This window comes from Maniola hyperantus, chromosome 4, assembly GCF_902806685.2.
Source record: "Maniola hyperantus chromosome 4, iAphHyp1.2, whole genome shotgun sequence".
NCBI classification, from domain to species: Eukaryota; Metazoa; Arthropoda; class Insecta; order Lepidoptera; family Nymphalidae; genus Maniola; species Maniola hyperantus.
Window position 1 is genome coordinate 16,189,821 of NC_048539.1, and position 15,145 is coordinate 16,204,965.

Genomic DNA, 15,145 nt, shown 5'->3' on the forward strand with positions numbered 1-15,145 from the left:
CTAAACCAATCATAACTAACGCAAAAAAAACACTCCATACAAAATAATACGATTTTTGACAAGACAGGCCGACTTCAATGTTTATGTAATGCTGTAGTATCATCATCAATCCATCGCTGGCTCACTACTGAGCACGAGTTTCCTCTCAGAACGAAAATGGTTTAGGGCACAGTCCACCACGCTAGCCAATTGCGGTCAGACTTCACACACATTTGAGGACATTATGGAGACACTCAGGCATGCAGGTTTCCTCACGATATTTTCCTTTGCCGTTAAAGCAAAAATATGATTTCTTAGAAAAGTTAGAAGTGCGTGTTCGGGATGGAACCCCCGACCTCCCGAATAGGAGATTGACGTCTTAACCACCACGCTATCACCACTAATAATGTAGTAGTAATACATGGTTGAAAAATATAGTTATCAATCATTATCCATATTATAAAGGCGAAAGTGTTTGTTTGTTGGTTTATTGGTTTGTTGGTATGTCCTTCAATCACGTCGCAACGGAGCAACGGATTGACGTGATTTTTTGCATGGGTATAATTAAAGACCTGGAGAGTGACATAGGCTACTGTTTATCCCGGAAAATCAAAGAGTTCCCACGGGATTTTAAAAACCTAAATCCACGCGTACGTAAGTCGCGGGTACCAATATTTCTATTTGCGAGTGATTTACTATTGACGAGTTCCGCCATCATATCTAAATGGTACATTCTAACAAAAAAGTAAATTCCGAATTGATAGATTTTTTAAAGCGGTGACAATGTAACCTACTAGCTGATGCCCGCGACTTCGCCTGTGTAGATTTAGGTCTATAAAATCCCGTGGGAACTCTTAGATTTTCCGCGATAAAAAGTAGCCTATGAAACTTATATGTTTGAGTATTCTCCATCATGTTTTCATAAGTGAGCGAAGTTTGCTAATCTGCACTTGGCCAGCGTGGTGGACTATGGCCCAAAACCAAATACTGTGAGAAGAAACCCGTTCTCAGTACCTAGTAGGCCGGGCGATGGGTTGATGATGATAATGACGTAAAATAACAATAAAAAATCCATTGCAAAATTTGTGCCGAACAGACAAACAAACAAACATACCGACAACAGAGTGAGTAAATAAAAACGTATTAATGACATCGTCTGTTTTTTGTTACATTGTCGTTACAAAAAATAAACTCCGCCGACCTGGATTCCATGTGGTAGGGGAGCCCAAGAGGGGATTTTGGGATTTACTCGAGCGCGTCAGATTCAGATAAGGTAAGTTAATTAAATGCAGAAAAGTGTTCATTTCATTGATCTGACAATTTGAGCGTAACTTAAGGAAATGAGCAGTCACAAAGTTTCAAACATCGGCCATGACTTTTGGTTGCGTCCAAATCGTCAGTTTCTTGAATAGGAGCTACTTGAAGATTCACTTAACATCCCTTCTCAATATCTGGCGCGCACGATAAATATTTTTGGATCTATTTTCTTTTCTTTTTTTAAATTCATAGAGTCGCGCTTGGCTGCAATTAGACCTGGTGGGAAGTGATAATTCAGCCTAAGATAGAGCACCCCCTTCTACAACTTCGTACGACCACCCCCACCATGCAAACCGGCAGATAAATATTTATGCGATAAAAACACATGGGGCGCATTATATTATACTATTAATATCTAAAGCGCTCGAGATTTTTTTGTGTTTTTTTTTCATTTTTGAAAACCTGTACGCGCTCTCCCTACCAGTAAAAGGGTTTACATCATAATATGACCTTTATTTCTTTTTAGCACCTAATCTTCACAATCCAATAGGTCCCCAAGACGCTCGAGTAAATCCCTATTTAGCATCTTGGGCTCCCCTACTAAAGGGCACGGTAAATTAAACGTAAGTGTTTGGCGTTTACACTAGGGCCGGACCATTTCACAGGTACGACGGTTACGCACTCATCCGGTCCGAATCCGTGAAAATACGTTCCGGAGTTGCCATAGAACTATTAGCACTACCTACTACTAACAGCCGTACTCAGAGTCGCTTAATCGTTACTTAAGTTTAGTTAAAACGAGACAAATCTATATCTCACATAAACATCTGTCTGTTTACGGTAAGTAGCTAATATTTACTGTATTGGACACTTTGCGAGAGTCTCCTCTCAGAATGAGAAAGGAATGTCAATTGTTCACCACGCTCGCCAAGTGCGGAGTGGCAGACTTCACAACCTTTTACCTATTTATTTATTTATTTACACCAACAACTATGACTACAAAATATTCAAATTAACTAGGTTCACATTATCAGGGTTGCCTACTATACCTATAGTCCACGACAAGTTGAGATGGCAATCAGGGTATGAGGCGGGGGGATGCCCCGCGCAGCCGCACGTCACGCGCGCTCGCGCGCGCGTTGCCATTTCAACCTGTCGCGTACCTACTATTAAAATATGTTTAAAGGTGAAGATCATCATCAAGACCAAGCTATCACACAACAGTGAATGCCGAACGCCGAACGCCGAAAGACCTCTGGCAGTGGGATCGGGGCCTAACATAGATGTCAACGTTAACTAGCAATCAATTTTGATTTCAGAAATGCCAATCATCGTTCAAAAAGCAATAGCCTATTAACTATCCACTGGTTAGAGCCTTCTCTCTAAAAAACTGGGTACGTTTCAGAACCGAAACCGTGCTACGAGTAGTCGCGTAAATCTTTGACGATCACTATTTGGTAGTTTTTCCAAAAATTGTTTCAGCAGTGATGTTTATATCATGACTTGTACTAGGACAACTAGTCCCTTATGCTATACGTTTGTGACTACCACCGCGCACCGTTTCGGAATGCAGTTCGAGATCGAAGGGTAGATAAATAAAAAACAATTTTTTCAACTCACGCTTTTCAAGTTCAGGATATACCTACGCTGAAAAATAAAACTTTATCCACTAGAATGAAAATTTATATAAAAGTCCGTAAATTTTTAAAGTTATATCCATGAAAATTGTTGGATAAAAATGAATAAAAAGATACACGTTTCACGACTTTTGGAAGTTCTAACAATCTCGCAAAAATTCCACTTGAGCAAAGCCGGGGCGAATCAGCTAATCTATTGCACATCGAAAATAGAGAACTCGAAGATGCCAGAGTTGAAAAGGTTGAAATACTTTTAAAAACTAAAGTTCCCAGGTACAAAGGAAGCAGTCATTAATCAAAATTGTTTGTTATCTGTGTTACTTGAACGCACCTGCTGAAGAGAAAGCGCGCGAAGCTCATCTGTCAATTTCGATGACGTCTCAGTTTGCCGCCAAAACCCTCCATTCAGTAGACACCATTCACACGTGAGCATTGTTCTTGAAACACAAATCACTAAAATCCTGAACGTATGCCTTTGTTTTTTTTTTAATCAGTGGTTATTACAATGTCGGTTGGTTTAAAAAGAGTCTGATAAAGGTTTTTTATCGTGTTAGATTAGGTAGGGTTACTATTTTTTTTAATTGGATTCGTTTTATGTTCTGTTTAATTTAATTATTAAAAAAGGTTGTTCAACATTGTAAAGAGGTGTTTTAATTTTAAATCATTTTATGTTAGTAGGTATGTTTTGCTTTTTTAATTAGGTTATTAATTCGTTCAGTTCGGTAATTTGATTAACAAAAGGTTGTTAATCAGGTCGGGTTCGAACTGCGCGTAAAGGCCGACTAACGCGCGAAATGTTGTAAGGGCGACTGAAGGAGTGTAGGTGTCGCTGCGAATTTTCGTATTTCACAGTTTTTCTTGTAAATCGAATCATGTAGTAATCGGTGGACAGTATATAGTAGGTCAGCTATTAATAAATCGCCCTACACATGATTTCGTTGTCTTTCGTTCGAGTTTTATTGTTCGTTTTATTACTCGTGATTTGCACGTCGTTTTTGCTGAAAGCATGCTGGAAATGTTATGGCGCATATTTTATATAATAGAATACAATAGATTTTTTACTCAAATAAACTTTTACAAGTGGTGTTAAATCGTCAAAAGTATTATACTATGGTATCCAGGTATCCGTGCAAGATAACACGTCGATCACTTGCTCCGTTGCGACGTTATTGAAGAACCAACAAAACCAACAAACAAACATACTTTCTCATTTATAATATGGGTAGTGATGATTTACACCATAGCTAATTAATTACGCCATAATAAATAATAATATAATACATCCACATTACTATTAATGAAGGCCATCAAATAAATCATAACGCGCAAAGAATATGCAAATATTATTCGATATTATTTATCTGTACAGAGAGTTATGGCGGCACGTTTTTCAATATTATCTGTTACGCGTAGCACAGGTACCTATTATAAATATACGCATGTGTCTATCATTTTACGAGCATACGTAGCTACTGTCGAATATAGTACGTATATATTATAGAACTTTGAGACGTAGGTCTGTAGGTACACCCACAGGGGAATTTCCTAACAATGTTTAGGGAGATTTGAAATCTATAGTGTACCTATATATACTTGAGTTAGTGTAAATCGTCGAATTTGTATATTTTGGGTTTTAAATTATGTGATTCCACCATCAGTTTTCTTTTACCCATTTTTACAGCATTCTACAGCACATTTTTTCTTGTTAACTATCTCTATAACTGTAAAATTAATCAATAGGTAGGTCAAAGGTATACTATTTTATGCGAATCATGTGACCAAAGCCAGTGGCGCAAATAAGCCGTTAGTTTTTAATATGTAAGCCTGCGAATAATAACAATTTTTCCAGTAGCTAATTTCAATGGTAGTAAGGTTACTGAAGGGAAAACCAAAAACTAATAAGCTAACAAACAAACAACACTTTCGCATTTATATGTGTGGATGTGTAGAGATTCGTTTACACAAAAAATACTGGTATTACGGTACCTTTATTATTTAAAAGCTGTTAACCCTCCGCCATTTCTCCTCCTATCTTCTCCATGACGAATTTATTTAGGTACACAACGATAAAATTAAAAAGATACGGAACCTTTAAAAGTATACCCTCAAAATATCCCCTGCGAGTGTGCAGAGCAATGCCGCGTTATCGCTGAGCGTAAATCTCCCACAACACACAACACACGGCAGCCGCTCTACCAGTGATGTGATTATCTTATCTCGCTACGCACTCGAATAAAAAGATATCCACTTGGCATTCTTCCTCTAAATCTATCTCTAAAACAGCGCTAGTGGTTAAGACACGAGTAGATTTAAGACGTCTGCCTCCTATTTGGAGTTATGTACGTAGTAAGCAGTCAAATATAACTTACTTCAACGGTCAAGAAAATCGTGAGGAAATCCCTTACTTCTCTCGTCCGTAGGAAATCCTATACCTGAGAGTTCTACCTAGTTGTGTCAAAAGATGTGTGAAGTCTACCAATTAGCACTGGGCCAGAGCGTGGCGGATTATGACTAAGTATGACTTTTAACGGGTACCCTCGTAAGTGGTATCCCCTGCGAGTGTGCAGAGCAATGCCGCGTTATCGCTGAGCGTAAATTTACCACAACACACAACACACGGCAGCCGCGCTACGCACTCGAATAAAAAGATATCCACTTGGCATTCTTCCTCAAACGATACAACGGCATATTTAGAATATCTATCCCTAAAACAGTGGTGATAGACTAGTGGTTAAAACGTCTGCCTCCTATTTGAAGTTATGTGCATTTTGAGTAATCAAATATAACTTACAGTACGCGGTAGAAAGTTATGTAAGTACATTTTGGTTTTGTAGAGCGTTGTCTCTGTCACAATGACGCTTTGTCGCTCTCAACGACAGAGACAATGCTCTACAAATCTGCTATCTCCTTCTAAAGGTCGATGTACATTACTTTCTGCCGCGTACTGTACTTCAATGGTCAAGAAAATCGTGAGGAAATTGTATAGCTGAGACTTCCCCATCATAGTGTCAAAAGGTGTGTCTGTCGATTCCAGGCCAGCTTGGCGGATTATGACTAAGTATGACCTTTAAAGGGTACCCTCGTATCCCCTGCGAGTGTGCAGAGCAATGCCGCGTTATCGCTGAGCGTAAATCTCCCACAACACACAACACACGGCAGCCCCGTGCTACGCACTCGAATAAAAAGATATCCACTTGGCATTCTTCATCGAACTATACCTACGGGCTACGGCATACAGTGCGACAAGGCTATATTGGCGCGTGGTGAAAATCGGAACTAACGTTACCGTCAAGTGTCCCCTTTGTCTAAGCCTTTGTTCTCCAACAGCGCCCCCCTGTCAATGTCATTCAAGTGCCAAGAGAGCCTTGTCGCACTGTATTTAAGATATCTATCTCTAAAACAGCGGTGATAGTGGTAACTTCTGCCCCCTATTCGGTGTTATGTGCATATTGACGAACCCCTATTTTAACCCCTTAGGGGTGAAATCCTTTCTAAGCGCTAGTCATAATAGCTTAAATAAATAAATAAATAAATAATTTTTATTTGCTAAATATGGGTAGTTTACAAAGGTCTTAATATATTACTTATAATCTAAATAGTCCCCGCATATTTACTGATACTTCAGCATGCAAATATTAATAATAATATATCTACACCTAAAGGTAATTTGTACAATGACAAACGATGTAGGGTATATTATTCAAACTTATTTTATAAAATTACAACTAATTAATTATACATCTTAAATTATCACTATGACTTCCATGGTATATAATTGAGGTAATCTGATACAGAGTAGAACGATTCATCGCACAACCATTGAAAACACCGCTTTTTTTTTAATAGATATAGCAAGCAAACGAGCAGGCGGGTCACCTGATGTTAAGTGATTACCGCCGCCCATGAACGATGGCCGATGCGTTGCCGGTCTTTTAGGAATTTGTTGGTCCGCCCCTTGAATAACCCCATGTTGTAATCAAGTGGGAACACCGCCGATGGGAGTTGGTTAGCTATCTGCATGCCAAATTTCAGCCCGATCCATCCGGTAGTTTGAGCTGTGCGTTGATAGATATGTGCGTGCGTGCCCGAAATCGAACCATCAACCGACAATGTCACACCAATACATCTTAACCAGTAGGCTATCACAGCTCTTCAAGTTTTTGCTTAATAAGTGCAATTGCACTGGATAGCGCATGGGTACAGTTAAGCGGAACGGTTGTTAAGAAAAGATACGAATCTGCACAAGAGTTTGGCGCGCAGTGCACCGCCGCAAGCACTTAAGAGCCGGAAATGCTGTTATAGGCCACAATTTGTATTGTATGACCCATAACTTTCTTATGGCTCGAAGAGTTTTGCGCTACGTCCAATTTTAATGAATTAAAATGTTAGGACATGTTGGACGATAGACTGTATGCCTTCAGTCGTTTCACCAGATATACCTAGATAGAGGACAGTTCAGGGGGTAGAGTTGGCAGGTCAGCAGAACTTAGAAGCTAAGCTTAGTTGAGCCACAGCATGAATACGATCAGTAAGACAACAACTATGAAGTTTTTGAATTGCGGACGAGTTGACCTTGCATTCTTTATTAATATTTTTATTTTAATAATTAATAATAATATAGGCTACCTAGCGTGAAATGTAGGAATATTTTGACGCCAGCCAGTGACGTCAAAGCCTCGACGTTTTGTTACAAGTTTCTTAACTGTCGTGAACTAAGAAAAATAATGTGTAGTTGTTCGACAAAGTTCTGCCCACTTCAGTTCCCTTCCTCGGGTCACCCCTTTAGAATAATTGCATTGTCTAGCTCATGTCTAGCTACACGTCTCTGTTGATCATTGTATGATTTGGTTTAGCCAAGGTAAAGGACGTATATTAGACTTTTTACACTGCATCCGATCCAAATGTTCTCGGATTCGGATCGGTCGCAGTGCATAAAAAGCCTTATAGAGAGGTTTAGGTATATATTATACTTACCCCTACCAGATTAGTCCGCCACTATCTTAGTTACTTAACATCATCAGTATCACCACTAAGAGTGGGTACTTAGTAAGGCGAGATCGCAGTTAAGGGTTTGTCTTGTTGTCTTCAAATAATAAAGGAGCAGCTTATCACTTCAGGGAGGAATGGGAGAATAAAATAGGTCTATAGAAACATTGAGACAAAGCTTCTTCCCTTCTCGGCGTCCCGCCAACAGTAGTTGGAGACAATGCCGCCATTTCTTGCCTTCACTTTAGACTTACTGCGTCCGTGATAATTGCAATATTGACTTACATACAATATAGAAGAAAGAGGACCTTAAAAAGTGGTCATAGCTTATTGCAACACGTTGGGTGGTTCAGGATTCGATGACGCATACTAGTACTAGACGGTCTACTAATACTAAAGTTCTGAATTTCGGATGCATAGGTGTGAACGAGAACCGGGAAGCTTTTTTTATTATTCGAATACAAGTAAGCTCTTGACTGCTGTCTCTCCTGATGGTAAGTGATGCAGTTTAAGATTGAAATGAGCTAACTTGGAAGAGGTGAGGCATTTTAATTAAATCCAGGTACCCCATATCTTATTTTAGCCTTAGCTAGTTTTTTTTTTGCAAATAAAATATAATTGGACTTCCTTACAGGAAAATAAAGAAAAAGAAATTATTTAAAAAAATCTATTTCTTTGAATCTGAAAAATTTGAATCCTTTGATGAAAATTTGAATAAGCTGTGATAGCCTAGTGGTTAGGACGTCCGCCTTCTAATCAAAGGTCAGGGATTTTAATTAATTAATTAATATCACTTGCTTTAACGGTGAAGGAAAACATCGTGAGGAAACCTGCATGCCTGAGAGTTCTTCATAATGTTCTCAAAGGTGTGTGAAGTCTACCAATCCGCACATGGCCAGCCTGGTAGACTATGGCCAAAACCCTTCTCACTCTGAGAGGAGACCTAAATACAAAGTTTAAAAAAAACTCTCAGTATTACACTTACAGAAAATGGAACTATTGTCCATTTGTTCCTTTTCATTATTCACAAGGATTTTGTCAATTCATGTGTCAGACTTGATTGGTTCTTGGGGAACTAGTTTACGAGGTACAATCTTTGGCAAGAAAAAGGACAGACACATAAATAATGGTGATATAAAGCCACTCCGGCTTTCCGCAGCCAACACTCGTGTGCCAAGAGACAATAGCATCAAACTCTTAATGGCTTTCATTGATTTTACTTCATTCAGTTTTCTTCAAGAGTCCCGTTTGGCACCCTACTCGTGTGCTTCGGGTAGGTACGGCACCCTAATTATTATCCATAGTAATATTTTAAATGAGAAAGTGTGTCTGTCTGTCTGATTGTCTGTCTGTCTGCTAGCCGTTCACGGCCCATCCGTTCAACCGATTTTGATGAGGTACAGAGTTAGCTTATATCCCGGGAAAGGACATAGGCTACTTATTATCCGAAAATTGAAGAGTTCCCTCGGGATTTTAAAAAACCTAAATCCACGCGGACGAAGTTGCGGGCATCATCTAGTAATAAAATACAAAGAAATAGATAAACGTGCAAAGTTGCAAACTGACTGCTAAAATCATAACCTCGTTTTTCGTATTCCGGTGAAAGATAAGTGAAGTTCTTGCTATTGCAAAAATGAACGCAGCTAAACGGAAACGCGTCATTACGAGAAGAAATGCCTATTGTTAGTTGGCACGCCAGCATCACGAGTCTTCTGAGTTTATTGTCCGCTGTTTGATCCCTCTGGCACAGTGGTAAAAGAGCTTGGATTCGATTTCAAGTTAACATACCTGACTTCTGTTTGCAGTTTGCACTGATGCTGTTCATGTGTAATGTGTATCATGTTATTGTGTTTATTAAATACTAGTGACCCGCCCCGGCTTCGCACGGGTAGCTTATTACAATTTTCGCAGGGGTCTCTAATTGTTTGAAAATAATATATGTCGGCGCGAAGGCGTTAATAGTTAATCGTAGTCAATCAAAAGTTAAATATTACCTTGTTAACCAAGTACTAAAATAGCCTCAGAGTTTGTAAAGTTGAATTATCATAGTGAACAATTGAAAGTGATGACGAATTGTTATTGTAAGCGAGTGATTACGCATGTTTTGGTATAAATACAGGCGGGCGACGCGACGTCTCAGGATACATTATTGCTTGAGACGTCGCGCGTCGTGCTGCTCGAACCTCTCGAGATTTGCAATGAAAGTAAAGTTCAAACGAGTATTATGGTTTCATTCATAATGGATGAAGATACAGTGACGTCAGTAATACTGACGTCACTCTTTTAAAAAAATGGCTCTGAAACTCTTCAGCCGTCATATACAGTTATTATATGCAGTTACATTAATTACTCGGGAATTAATGTAGCTTTCTACAGGTGACAGAATTTTCAAACTTACAAACTTTACCTCTTTGTAATAATAGATGAAACAAATAAATAATAATAATTGAAGTTTTTTTTATTGACGCCATACACCTTAGATGAATGATTACCATACACGTCGTCATATTGAATTTTTAAAAAAGCATTTAAAAGTTATGGTGGAATAAAAAACTCACATAGGTAGGTAGGTACCTACGTTACATGAACCCTGAAAACATTATAGGTACTCCTTTTTTGTGCAGCCTTGTAAAAGTAGGTCCAATGACCAATCCAATTTAAATAGACTTCAGTCAAAGTTGCTTCAAAAACTCGTCTCATCAAATCTACAAACTAACCTAAAAGTAAAGCAGCGCAAAAAAGCTTTCAAAAAGTTTTCAATGGATAATTAGGGTGACGTCACGTGTTAAAGGGCAAATGCTACCAGGCTAGCAGAAGTCAGCCAGAGTTCACCTGCTTATCACTCTTTTGTATTCTAAACCCTATGCAACAGAGTTAGACCTTAGATTCCCGTGAGTTGGTAGCCAAAAAGATACTGCACCCATGATTTTACAAAGAAAAATACACCTTATCGTACATGTTTAAGATTCTAATTCGGCTAATCTATCAGCTCCTACAAATTTAAAATCCGATCGCGGTAACCACACTCTACAGGCGGTAACATTATATCCCCAATCCCTATATTACTAAGAAAAATCAATCTTATTTAGTAAATTTTAGAGATCTTTTTTAAATATCGCATCACGTGTTCTTTAATGCTATTTGAACGTAAATATTTTTTATTGCATTCCAGGCAATTCCAGGGGTTGAAGTGAAATGTGTTTGCGCAAAAGAGATAGACTGTTACAAGTTTGATGTAGGTAGAAAGGGTAGGAAATATTATCTGATTTGCCTAAAACCCGTTGAAAATGGTACAATTAATGTATGCTCTGGGTCCTGTTATTTTGTTGTATCTGTGATCTGTATTTTGTAAAGGGCAACATGGGCAAAATCTTAATATTTGCCTGAATTCTATAGCTTCGGCAACTAGATTTAGGGGCATATGGGTCTCGACTCTTGTCGGCTATATTTCATCATCATCATTATCATCATCAACCGATAGACGTCCACTGCTGGACTTAAATCTATTCACACGCCACGGTCTTGCACCACCTGAATCCAGCGGTTCCCTGCGACTCGTCTGATGTCGTCCGTCCAATATACTACTACCGTCGACTATACTTAGGTACTGCTAAATGGACCACCACATCTTTTTCATTTACTTTTAAGACCTGTCTCACAACTGCCAAATAAACTTTATCTGACAAATAAACTGACAAATAAATTTGTCATTTTGGCACTTTTTGCATCTCTTTTGCATTAAGAACCTTTTAAAATGTCAAATTTATTTGTCAGATAAAGTTTATTTGTCGGATGTTAATTGTGAAACAGACCCTTACGAGCTATTTCGATTAAGTATTGTGAATTACCAGATGATCCCGCGACTTCGTCCGCATGGATTTAGGTGAGTTGATTGATTTTCCGGGATAAAAACTATGTCCGTTCCCGGTATGCAAGCTCTCTTTGTACTAAATTTAGTCAAAATCGGCTGAACGGATGGGGCGGAATGGTTTAAAAAAAAAAGCTTTGGGGCAAAATATCAGCCAACCAGCGCACCCCTTTGTTTAAGACACGTGTATGTTGCGGTACATGTACCAGGCAATCACCACCTTAGAGAAGCTTTTTGTTCTCCGAAATAGACGAAAGAATAGGTAGGCTTTTGCGATTTTCTACCCTACGGAATTTACAGATGCTACAGGCACTTTTTTAGACCTTCAGTAATCGACGCTTTAAACTAGAGTGCTCCTAAAACAGTAGATAGAGTGCGTCTGTCTGTCTGTTACCGTTTTTTTACTTTTTGACAAAATGTACGGGAATAGCTTACACTGCTTACTAGCTTAGATTTTTATCCCGGAAAATCAAAGGGTTTCTACAGAATTTTTATAACCTAAATCTACGAAAAAATCACATCAAATAAATTCAATTACACAATTCGTCAATAAACATCAAGCTACATATTTTTCATGTTATTATGAATTTTATATTTTTTTTAAATACGTGTGAACGGTGTGAAATTAGTAGTAGTCGAAAAAAACAGTCCAAAACAGCCGTTTTTAACGGTTAATTTCTATCGTGAGAACCTAACTAAAAACCACGTGTATTTTGTGACACACGTACTAGGCGATCATACGCACACAGATGTTCAATGACTAGTAGTCAGTCTCAAGAACAACACGACTACTACCATATCACACGACCTCGGGGGGACACCGACAGTTTTTCAGTGCGTGAAGCTGTGATTCAACCACGTGTCCCTCGTACCAGGCATGCAAAACTAGATAGGAGATTCGGCGAAAAATTATTGAACCCCACCTGTTGCTTTTCTAGAATACCGAAAAACGTGACAATGGAAATTGTACTCTACTGTTAAACTGATACGTCTGACTTTTACCTCGTCAAAGTGTGAAACTACATAGCTTCAGTACCCGTAGTACAAGATTTTACGTCTCACCAAACCAAACCAAATTCGAGAGTCGAAATACTTCCGCGTTACAGTAAACTGGATCTTAATAGCCTTGTTTTAAAGCTCAAGTTTGTCTACACTTCTACAGCCAGCGCTCCAAGCGGAAACATGACGAAATTAAAATCAGTGGCATTGAATATTTGACTTCAATTCAAGGCTGTTTAGGTCCATTTCTGTAACGCGGAAGTATTTCGACTTTCGAATTTGGTTTGGTTTGGTGAGACGTAAAATCTTGTATTACGGGTACTGTACAATAGAAAAGACTGTGGTTTGTAGTCTCTGTTTTATTTTATTCATTGAATTATTAAACTTCAACAAAGCTGCAACTGGGCCGGCCAAGCGACTAAGCATTTGGGTCCCTACGACGCCTTGTAGAAATCGATGATGGGTATGGGTTTAATAAACCTGCAATAAGTACCCCTTCTGTCTATTCGGTTTCTGGAGCAAGCTTGGATGGCTGGAGTGAAGACTTCGGCGGGGAGAGGCGATGCACGCACAACAGACGGAAACGTTTAAGTGCGGAAACCAGCCAGAGTGAAGAAAGAAAGAAAGAAAGTACCCCTTCTAAGTTAGCCCGTGAGATCGCAGTCAAGGGCAAACTTGTATTGGAACCTATATATATATATAAAGGGAAAAGCTGACTGACTAACTAATCTATCAACGCACAGCTCAAACTACTGCATGGATCGGGCTGAAATTTAGCATGCAGATAGCTACGCTGACGTAGACATCCGCTAAGAAACGATTTTTGAAAATTCAATCCCTAAAGGTTGAAATTTGTGTAGTCCACGCGGACGAAGTCGCGGGCATAAGCAAGTAAAAAAAATAAAAATAAAAACTCTCTCACGTATTCTCTCTCTCCCACACACAAACACACACCCACACACACACAAACATACATACACACATACACTCACACATACACACACATACATAATATGTTGTGAATCACCTACTAGGTATTTTTACTAGTTAATTGACTTTTATATTTTCATATTATTATATTATTGTAAAGCTTGTTTAAATTATCAAAACATGTACTGTTATAAATTTATAATTAATAACTATTTAATAATCTGTAAAAAAAATTAATCCTATTTGGCCTTATTTTCAGTCTGTTATTATGTAAAATTATATTGTATGTATCGCTGTTGATTGCAAATAAACGAATAAAATTAAAAAAATTAAAATTAAAGATATCTTTAAATACGTACCTAGATATTCCACGATTCCTGATCTAAGATTCCTACCTAGCTTGGAAAAGGCAGACAAATATTTTGTTAAAACGTAACACCTTAAACAGTACAGTGAATAGTTAATGCCAGTAACCGCAATGCACCAAACTGTAGGTTTATGGTTGCACTTACATTTTAAACTCTACACTTTAGAGTACAGTGCACCGCATACGTTGGTTAATGCACGTTGGAGTCATTCTTAACTTTGTATTCGTCGTTGAGTTCGTCGTTGAAGGTGATCAACACAGCTGATTGAGCGGTACGTATTTATAAGGTGTTCGGTGATGTGCGTTAAATCGTAATAATAGGTGTTACAGACAGACTCACCAACAATGAATAACAAAGAAAGACAGCCTACCGCATTTCTTTCTCATGCATATACTTCTATAATCAATTTTTCCTTAACTAGGTAACTTAAAACGTAAACAAGTAGCATCAATATATAGTTAAGTATGTCAGTCAATAGTCTCAATGATAGAGACAATGCTCTACAAAATCGCTATCTCTTTCTAAAGGTCGATCTACATTATTTTCTGCCGCGTCTTTACTATTATATGCGGCCTATTCGGATTACGATCTTGTTACCGCGAACTGATAATGAAACCATGACAAATCGGGTTGCTTACGCATTTCTCGTCTCGACGACAGACACAATGCTCTACAAAACCACTATCTCTTTTTAAAGGTCGATATATATATTATTTTCTGCTGCGTTCGCGTTTACGTATCGGATCGTTTACGCGTTTCTCCGAGAAGTTTTCTGCTATTTGTTTATGTTTTAACTTATAAGTCAGCTAAGAAAAACTAAAGTATAGTGTAATTGCATCAGATAAATCGCTACATTTACATATCCATCATACATTCGATTATGATGAAATTTGGTAGAGATGGATTGGGTACAGACAAAAATTAGCTAATTCTACGGAGACGAAGTCGCAGGTATTATAGTATTTGATACCTACAGGGATAGTTTGCATCCTAAGACGGATTTATGTCAATTTTTATCGCAGTAAATCAGAGTTCCCACGGGATTAGAATCTCAAAATTCATAAGGCTTCGAAAAATTAATCACCTAATTACAGTTCGCGGCCGAAAGTAATGTACATCGA